Genomic DNA, 10,034 nt, shown 5'->3' with positions numbered 1-10,034 from the left:
TGTTGGGCAGCCATCTGCCACCACCATCTTCACTGACAGTCAGAGCGCATTGGCAGTTGCGCGGAACCCAGTGTTCCATGCTCGTACGAAGCACATTGAGGTGCACTACCATTATGTCAGGGAGAGACTCTCTGCAGGAGAGATCAGTTTGGCTTATGTGCCAACACAGGATAACCTTGCAGACCTTTTCACAAAGGCTCTGCCTCGTGAAAAGTTCGAAGCTTTTCGCAAAGCTTTGGGCTTACTCCCTTTTGTGGATTCGTCCACATAGCTAGACACTTCCCTATACATGAGTGCTAGCTCTTGTTCACCGCATCACTCCAGGGGGGATTTGTTACCATATTATAGTAGTGATGTGTGTGAACACACTTAGGACCGCCGGGGCACTTTTTCCCTCACTAGGAGGTTTTTTCCCCCGTGCATTGTATATACGCCCATTATCTTTTAGGGTTGGTTATCTTTCATTTTTGGCACTCATAATACACTACAGTGTTGTGCTCAAGCTTTCTCATCTTCTTGAAGTTGTGTGTGCATTCCTGCAACCCTAATTCCAACAATTTTCTTGCTCCACTTAGGGTTGCCAAGGTTTCTAGGGACTGACGCTTTCTTTTCCGTTATCGAAAGCCTACTGGAAGCTTCTTCAGGCTTGTAAGGTGTCGTTGCTTGTTTCGTGCATCCTGTTTGGCTGCATTCACCTTGTCCCGTTCAATATCAAAGGCCTGCTTAAGCAACAAGTTGTTCTTCTGGAGCTCCTGATTCTGAGTTTTCAGGTTGTTCACCACTTCTTCGGCTTTTTAGAGGAGGGAAGGCTTTTCAGCCATTTTGAATTTGGGGAAACCAAAAAGTTACCCCAATTTTAGCTCAAGCAAATATATATTTGAAAAAATAGAAATTCAAATAATGATTGCATAAAGATCTCCTTGTCAGGCCTAGTCAAAGTATGCTTAGAGTCCTTGAGCAAAAGTACTTAAAAACATAATATGGCAGCTTAAAGGGCCCCCATAGACCTCAACCTTCCCCTAATGCGTCCTTTGCTCTCTTTGAAACGAATGTTTTTGGTACAACTGTTATGCTTTTGTGTCGGGCGCGTCGGGCGCATGTCCTTTACGAGTTTTTAGAATAGTATGTCTGTCAGAGCGCGTCTATAGACGCATCTGAGAGCGCGTCTATAGACGCATCTGAGAGCGCGTCTAAAAGCGCGTCTAAGAGCGCATCTATAGACGCGTCTACTCTGTGTTGGAAACAAATAGCCGTGTCTATAGACGCGTTGTTATATGCGAAGATAGACGCTGTGTTTTTTCTCTCTTTTTTTCCCTCTCCTCTCTTTTTCTGTCTTTTTTTCTCCTCTCTTTTCCTTTCCTTTCTCCTCTCTTTTATCCCCACTTTTTCTCTCTTTTTCTCCTCTCTTTTCCTCTCCTTTCATGGAAATAAGTGATTGCATGAATGAAGAAAGGGATTGCATGAATGATGGAAAGGGATTGCATGATTGAAGAAGGGGATTGCATGAATGATGGAACGGGAAAGCATGATTGAAAAAATGGATTGCACTCTATATTTTCCTCTCTTTTTCCTTCTCTCTTTTATCCTCTCTTTCGTTCTCTTTTCTTCTCTCTTTTTCTCTCTTATCTCCTCTCTTTTTTTCTCCTCTCTTTTCCTCTATTCTCCTCTCTTTTTCTCTCTTTTATTCCCTCTTTTTCTCCTCTCTTTTCCTCTCCTTTCTCCTCTCTTTTATCCGCGCTATGCATGCCTTTTCTACTCTCTTTCCTTCTCTCTTTTATCCGCGCTATGCATGCCTTTTCTACTCTCTTTCCTTCTCTCTTTTTCTCTCTTTTTCTCTTCTTTTTCTCTTCTTAGTTCATCTCAGTAATCTTCTTTTTTTCTTTTTTTCAGTTCATCATGTGGCCAGGAAGCTCTTCAGGCTTACCTGATCTTCGGGAGACTATCTTTCGGGACTTATATAACCTTTTGGGGCACCCTCCCAGTCCTGGGGAGTTATACGGCTACATGACGGGTACTCTAAACACCCCCCAGGAGTCGGCACTACAGACTCCAAACCACCCCAACCCCACACCTTTTGAGATTACCGCAGTGGAGTCAACACAGCCCAGCCGGCTACGTAGCCGAGCCCCTTCCCCCATGCCGTCCTATGCCCCTTCCCCCATGCCATCAGGAGGCCCTTCTGCCTCGCAGAGCTGTCAACGTACTCCCGTGCAGTCGAGACTTGGTTCTCCAGCTACTACAGGTGGCCAATGTACTAGCTCGACACAACACAGTAGCAGGCGTAGTAGCAGGAGAGCGGTGGGGGATGCATGGGACAGTGCTTTGGGAGGGGTGGTGGTGGGGACGAGAATGATTCAAATGATTTAGACGTGCCTCCGGGTGATGGTATGATCTACTATGACATCACTCAGACAGGAGGCATCTTGATGGATGCACGGGGGAAGGACATCATGGCCTTCATGCGCTCTGTAATTGCTAACAATTACAGAGATTGCTTTATTCACTACAAAGATCAACCAAAGAGGTTGGCTGATGAGACCCTCGCTGCTATTCGCTCTAGGTATCCTAACCCCCCCAATGTTCAGTTCACAGATAAATGGGCCAAGTCAAAGATTGTTTCGATACTTAGCAATAAAAGATCTTCGCTTAAGAGGCATGCACTAGCGGAGCTTGCTAGGCTCCAGGGAGGTCAACCACCAAGGGGCCCGCCCCACACCGCTCAAGATGATCCTCGGCACCCCTGGATTCAGAACATCACGATCAAGAGCAAACATATGCTCATCTGTGAGATAATCATTTAAAACATGAGCATCATCTAGAACAAAGATGGAATAATCTAGACAATCTAGATGATCCATAAAATCATAATGGGTAGACTCAATGAGAGTCACACTATCATATACACCATCCTAGGACCCTAAATCATCACCAAATGGGAAAACCACATCACTCTGAGATCACCATGATCATGTATAGACTCCAATAAATAAGTCTTTTGATTTGGATCAAGAGTCTGGATATCTAAATCCTCTAGATCGCCATCTAAAACATGGTGCATATGATCAAAAGGAATCTCATATATCCGCATAATTGCTAGTAATAACTAGCTCCTTCGAATCATCATCAAGAATTTAGGTGAGAGTATCATCGACTACATATACCACTCAAAATTAGATTAAGGATCTGCATATCCTCTCTAACCTCATCTACACTCCATCTACATGAGAACACCCTCTATTAGCAACAACATATGACTGCTTTGAAAGCAGAGAAGTGTCCTCCAATGAAGAATCAAGAATCACATCATCATCATGGCATCCATCCTATACCACATAATCAATGCTCTTCAAATCACGGGACACTAACACACCCTTACACACAAGTGAGTCAAAACTATGTACAACATCGACATCTCTATCATCCTGACCATCTACCATACCATGAGAAATATGTGATGCAAAATTAGGGACATATGAGGACTCCTCTTGGCATTTCCGGCCTTCCTGATTCTCCCATGCACCCTCAACCACTACCATACCCATCCCATCATCATGGCAATCAAGGTCAACATCCTCAAACTCTCATCATCATGGCAATCAAGGTCAACATCATCATCACTCTCATCTAACTCTGAGTCATTCTCATAGGTCTCCTCTAGTTCCTCTATGGCTAACTACAATAAAGCTATCCTCTTGTAGTTAGAACATGATTTGTGTCTATCCCTTTCATGATAGTCATAGGCATCATCTAGAGTATTTGAAAAATCTTCCAATTAGTCTCTAGCTTTGCCCTTTTTTTTTGGATGAGGCTTTCTTCAAGGATTTAATTATGCTATAAAGGTACTCCACTAAATTCACCATGCCTAAATACTTGCATTTATCCCCTTTTCGATAAGGTACACATAGATATGAACACATTTTTATTTCACAATCCCTCTCTAAGCAAATGTCACTCCTCCTCCTCCTCTTCTTCTTCTTCTTATTCTTCCCCATCACATCAATTAGGCAATGAACATGAAACGCATAGGCCTTTGATCACAACAAATTATGTCGACAAAATACCAAAGCATTCGACTCAATACCAAAGCATGCACATGGCAAGGAGACCTTGGTGCAATACCAAGATCAAACCCACACACAATACTCGACTGCCTAAACGTATCATCAACACTTCCATAAAAACGAGAGAAATTAATAGATGTGGGTGTAAAAAATTTATGTTATGCTTAGAATTATCAACAAAGCAAAAGAGAAACTGTACCCACAAAGCTATAAAATGGATTTAACCTAGGAACACAATCGTCCGTTTTCTTCATGGTTCAGTGAACTGCTTCTCTAATCAGACTCAAACTTAGAAGTCAAAAACCAGAACCCTCGGACTCTAACTATGGATCAACTATCAGAACCCTCAGAGTTAGAGCAGATCGAACGTTAGCCCAACACCATATCAAACTTAGCGCTACTTAATCCACTTGCTACTTGCAATTCTGTTCAAACAATCGCATCTCTTTAGTCGGTTCTAGTTGCTCCACCCGACCACCTCTATAGTGCCCATGTTAGCCCTACCACCTTGTGTGCCTTTAGTATAGCACAACACACAATGCACTCAACTCAGACTTTCCACCACCCTCCTCAGCACACCCATTAGTCACATGGATGAGGTCAGCACACAAGTAGGATAGTCTTCCACACTAGACCAGTAGACCCTAGTTGGATGCAACCTCCACCTTCCAGATCGGATTTTCTAGTTGTTGGATGATGTAAGTCCACCACCTTCCAAACTGGATTTGTTACTTGAAGTATGGGAAAATCTCATTACTTTGAGAATTTGCTTTTTAATATACTTTTTAGTGTATCTTAAGTATACCAAATCCAAAGTTATCGTAGAATGTGGATTTAGAACCTACTCTTCAAGAGCTTTCCAATGATATGTCAAATAAGCTAGTCTTAATAAAAGCTCAAAAGGGTTCACCATGCCCCCATCTTGTTTATCTTGCAAAATGGAAAAATTTGGGATTTTTCCAAACTCACTAATATGGGCTTTACTGGGTTGGATCTCCTTGGCTCCTGAATGATGTCTCCCCTCCCTCTTGGACAAAGACAACCACCTAGGAGCACTGGATTAGGGTTGACGTGGATGCCAAGTTGGAGAAAGGCAACCACCGGATTAGGGTTGATATCGCCAGCTTGCTAAAAAGAATGTTATGTGGAGATTACATTGACCTTAAGCCAAATGGGTGTCAAGCTGAGATTCTACCGAATGTTTCAAGCAAACGACGTCAGCCCATCGATAATGAAGATTGGTGGATTCATCCACCACCACAAGTTAATGGAAACAAGAGTGCTCTGACATAAATTTACCCTCTGCTCTTGAGAGTGGTGAATTTAGACTATTGGTCTAATTCCACCTTGTATTGACTGATTTCACTCTAATGAGCTTAAACGTCACCATTGGCTAGTGCCAAAGATCCTAGCCACCATCATTGCCACCATGAGCCTTAACAGAATGAGAGTCTAGCAGAGTGAAAATAGTAACGCTTTTATAGCTACAAGGATATGGAGATGTCGGTTCTATTTTGCTGTGAGAAACGTTGTTATTTTCACGACAATAGGAACGTTACTCAGCAGCAAAAATAGTAACAAAATATTGTTACCATATTATAGTAGTGATGTGTGTGAACACACTTAGGACCGCCGGGGCACTTTTTCCCCTCACTAGGAGGTTTTTTCCCCCGTGCATTGTATATACGCCCATTATCTTCTAGGGCTAGTAATCTTTCATTTTGGCACTCATAATACACTACTGTGTTGTGCTCAAGCTTCCTCATCTTCTTGAAGTTGTGTGTGCATTCCTGCAACCCTAATTCCAACAATTGGTATCAGAGCAGGCTTCCTCCTCCCGGGCAGCATCACCGGCACCTGCCGCTTCATCTCCTCCGATTGCAACGAGGTTTCACGAGCGTCTGCAGGTTAGTATATGCCGTGGGAGAGCCCGTAGGGCTTGGTCGTTTCAGAATTTTGATCTGAAGTCATTTTGCCCTCCGTTTTTGCATTCCAAGTATTGCGCAGGCAAAATCGTCCTACTGTGCAGATTTTCTGTCAAGATTAAAATCTGCAGGACAGGTGCCCATTCGTCTGTTTTGGGCTGTGCTATATAGCACAGGTCGATTTTATACAGGTTTACCTCTTACAGACAGCATTTACATCTAGTAGTACAGTCATTGGCCATGGCTGACAACAATGATGTATTCCGCATGTTGGCTGCTGAGGATAAGTTGGATGGCACCAACTATCCATTGTGGGCATATATGATGCGACATGTATTGGTAGCAAAGGGGTTATGGAATATTGTGCAGGGTATTGATGCACGTCCTATTGTGGCTGGGAATGCTGCAAATACATCAGAAACAGGTACTGTTGATGATGGTGCAGGCACAAGTGCTGTAGCAGCTGTTCGAGAACCACCACTTTCAGCAGAGCAGATTCGTTGGGATGGTAGAGATGCGCAGGCTCATGCCTTGATTGCGCTGTCTGTCAAACGTACCATTATCCCACATATTCGCTCCTGCAGGACTTCTAAGGATGCTTGGGATGTACTTGCCACATTGTATCAGGCAAGAAATGAGGCTCGTGTTGCTTACCTCCGAAAACAGTTGGAGAATGAGCATATGAACGAAGGTGATTCTATGGATAGCTTTTTGACAAAGATCAAGGATTTCAAAGAGCAGCTCATTTCTGCAGATGAAATCCTGTCAGACAGTTCACTTGTGCAGACTGTTTTGAATGGTCTACCAGATTCTTATCAAGGTTTTGCTTCCACTCTTCGCTTGATGATGAAAGGCAATCCCAATGCCTTATCATTTGAGGAGTTAGTTTCTGTTTTGCTGCAAGAAGACCAGTCAAGGCAAAACAGGAATAATATGCGTGTCGCAGATCAAGCTTTCGTTGCTAGTCAGAGAAGCGGGAAAGGTAAAGCTGGCTTTTCTTCTAGTAAGCAGAAATCTGCAAATGCTGCGCAACCAAAGAAGGAAGACAAAGATGAGAAGAAGGGTGACAAACAGAAGACATTTTGCAAGTACTGTAAGGGAAATGATCATGTCATCAAAGCGTGTCCTAAGCTGGCTGCGAAAGAGGCTAAGAAGAAAGAGGCTGGTATGGCTGTTGCAGATGCCTCTCCTTCTAACAATGAATCTGCTAATGTTGTGCTAGATACAGAATGGGCATTCAATGCGCAGTGCAGTTATGACCCATCTTTGCATGACACATGTATGTCTGCAGTAGATTCAGATGTATGGTACTTTGACAGTGGTGCCACTAAGCATATCACCTCGCAGCGCAGTTTATTCACTTTTCTTGAGTCTGCTCCCACAGGGAATACTGTCACTTGTGCCAATAATTCCTCTTATCCCGTTAAAGGAGTTGGACAGATTGTGCTGAATGTTGCAAATGGCAACACCTTTACACTTTTTGATGCATTGTATGTGCCAGGGATCAAAAAGAATCTGCTGTCAGTCTCCGCATTTGCCAAAACAGGTTTGGTTGTAAAATTTGTGGATGACAGATGTACTGTTCATGATCTCTCTTGTGGTGACATCATTGTAGCATCTGGTTCACTATGTCGAGGGCTGTATAAGCTCAATATGGATGGCAAATGTGTAGAGGATTCAGCATGTGCTATTATGGATACGCAGGCTATTTCAAATGCAAAACTGTGGCATGCACGTTTTGGTCATCTGAATTTTGCAAGTTTGCTGCGCCTGCAGAAATCTGAAATGGTGTCTTCTTTGCCTAAGCTTGAGGCACCTGTCAAGCATGTTTGTGAGGGCTGCATATTGGGTAAAATGCAGCGTGCTTCCTTTCCCAAAGATGGATCAGTGAGAGCTGAACGCAGATTGCAGCTTGTTCACAGTGACGTTTGTGGTCCCATGCAAACTCCATCATTTGGAAACTACCTTTACTTCGTGACTTTCATTGATGATTTTACCAGGCATGCATGGGTATATCCTTTGAAGGCAAAGTCCGAAGTGTTTTTGTGCTTCAAACAGTTTTTGGTTATGGCTGAAAATGTGTCAGAAAGTAAGATGGGCACTCTCCGTTCAGATCGAGGGGGGGAGTATATGTCTTCAGAATTTAATGCATTTCTGGCTGAGCGTGGGATAAAACACCAATGTACAGTGCCGTATACACCACAGCAAAATGGTGTGGCTGAGAGAAAAAACAGGTCTCTCATGGAAATGGCAAGATGTATGGTTAAGAGTCAAAGTCTACCACATGGTTTTTGGCTTGAGGCTGTCATGTGTGCCACTTATGTACTAAACAGGTGTCCCACCAAAGCATTACAGGTTGTCACTCCATATGAGGCTTGGCATGGCCGCAAGCCATCTGTTGGCCATTTGCGTGTTTTTGGTTGCCTGGCATATGCATTAGTGCCTGTGCAACATCGCAGAAAATTGGATGACAAAGCTGTCAAATGTATTTTTGTTGGATATAGTGCTGAGAGCAAAGGCTATCGTTTGTATCATCCACAGACAAAGCGCATTTTGGTTAGCCGTGATGTTGTATTTGTGGAAGATGCAGTTCAGCCCTTGGTTTCATGTACTAAGGAGACAGATATCAGCTCACGTGATGTCTATGATACATTGTTGCCTCTTTTCAGTGGTGCACAGTCAAGTGCAATACCTCATGAGGCAGTTTTTCAGCCTATGCAGGTTTTAAATGATGGCACAGATCAGCCTATATCTGATGCAGATGTGCATGATGCACTTGAGGATGAGAGACAAGAGATTGAGGGCTCTAGGAATATGCCTAGATGGCTGGTGCAGACTTTGCGTGACAGCAAGTTGGATGCCCCTTTGTCTAGTCGCACTCGTTCTGGCTCTCATGGTGCCTCTTATGCGTCAGATTGTTATGCATTGGCTGTTTCTAGTATGTGCGATGAAAGTGAGCCTGTTTCATTTGATGAGGCACAAAGTTCAGAAAATTGGATGGCTGCTATGCAAGCAGAATACGATGCTATTATGAAGAATGGTACATGGTCTTTATGTGACTTGCCCCCTGGCAAGAAGGCCATTGGCACTAAGTGGGTATACAAATTGAAGCGTAAGCCTGATGGCACAGTGGATCGCCATAAGGCTAGGCTTGTTGCAAAAGGTTATGCTCAAGAGAAGGGCATTGATTTTGATGAGACTTTTGCTCCCACATGTCGTATGACCACTGTTCGTAGCATCTGTGCATTAGCAGCTCATAATGGTTGGAATGTACATCAGCTGGACATAAAGACTGCGTTCTTAAATGGAGATTTGCATGAGGAGGTGTATGTATCGCAGCCTCGTGGTTTTGTTCAAAGAGGGCAGGAAAACAAAGTGTGCAGGTTAAAAAAGGCTTTATATGGTTTAAAGCAAGCTCCACGAGCTTGGTATGAAAAAATACATGCATATTTGACTGCACATGGGTTTCAGAATAGTCCAACAGAAAGCACTTTGTATGTTAAACGTGTGGATGGTGTACATCTAATCATTGCTCTCTATGTCGATGACATGCTGCTCACAGGACCAAATGAGAGTCATATTGCTGATTTTAAGGCTGATTTGAATGCCTCTTTTGAGATGTCAGATTTGGGGCATTTGCATCATTATTTGGGGATACAATTTAAGCAGTGTGATGGAGGTATTGCTTTGTGTCAGACAAAGTATATTGAAACATTGTTGCGGAGATTTGGCCTTGAAGACTGCAAGCCTATTGCTACTCCAATGGAGACAGGTTTGAAGTTGAGTCTTCATGATGCTGGAGATCACTTTGATGTCACACTCTATCAGACAGCTGTTGGTTGCCTCATTTATGTATGCATTACGAGGCCAGACATTCAGTTTGCAGTCTCACAGGTGAGCAGATTTATGCATAGCCCAGGCATTAAGCATTGGCAGGCAGTGAAGCGTATCTTTCGCTATTTGAGTGGTACTCGGCATCTTGGGTTGTTTTATCCCAAGGGGGGATCATTGCCGCCAGATTTACATGTTTTTTCAGATTCTGACTGGG

This window comes from Cibotium barometz, chromosome 14 (assembly GCF_041138505.1).
Source record: "Cibotium barometz isolate CiBa-2024 chromosome 14, ASM4113850v1, whole genome shotgun sequence".
Classification (NCBI taxonomy): domain Eukaryota; kingdom Viridiplantae; phylum Streptophyta; class Polypodiopsida; order Cyatheales; family Cibotiaceae; genus Cibotium; species Cibotium barometz.
The sequence above is the reverse complement of the archived record's forward strand: the minus strand, read 5'-3'. Positions refer to the sequence as shown.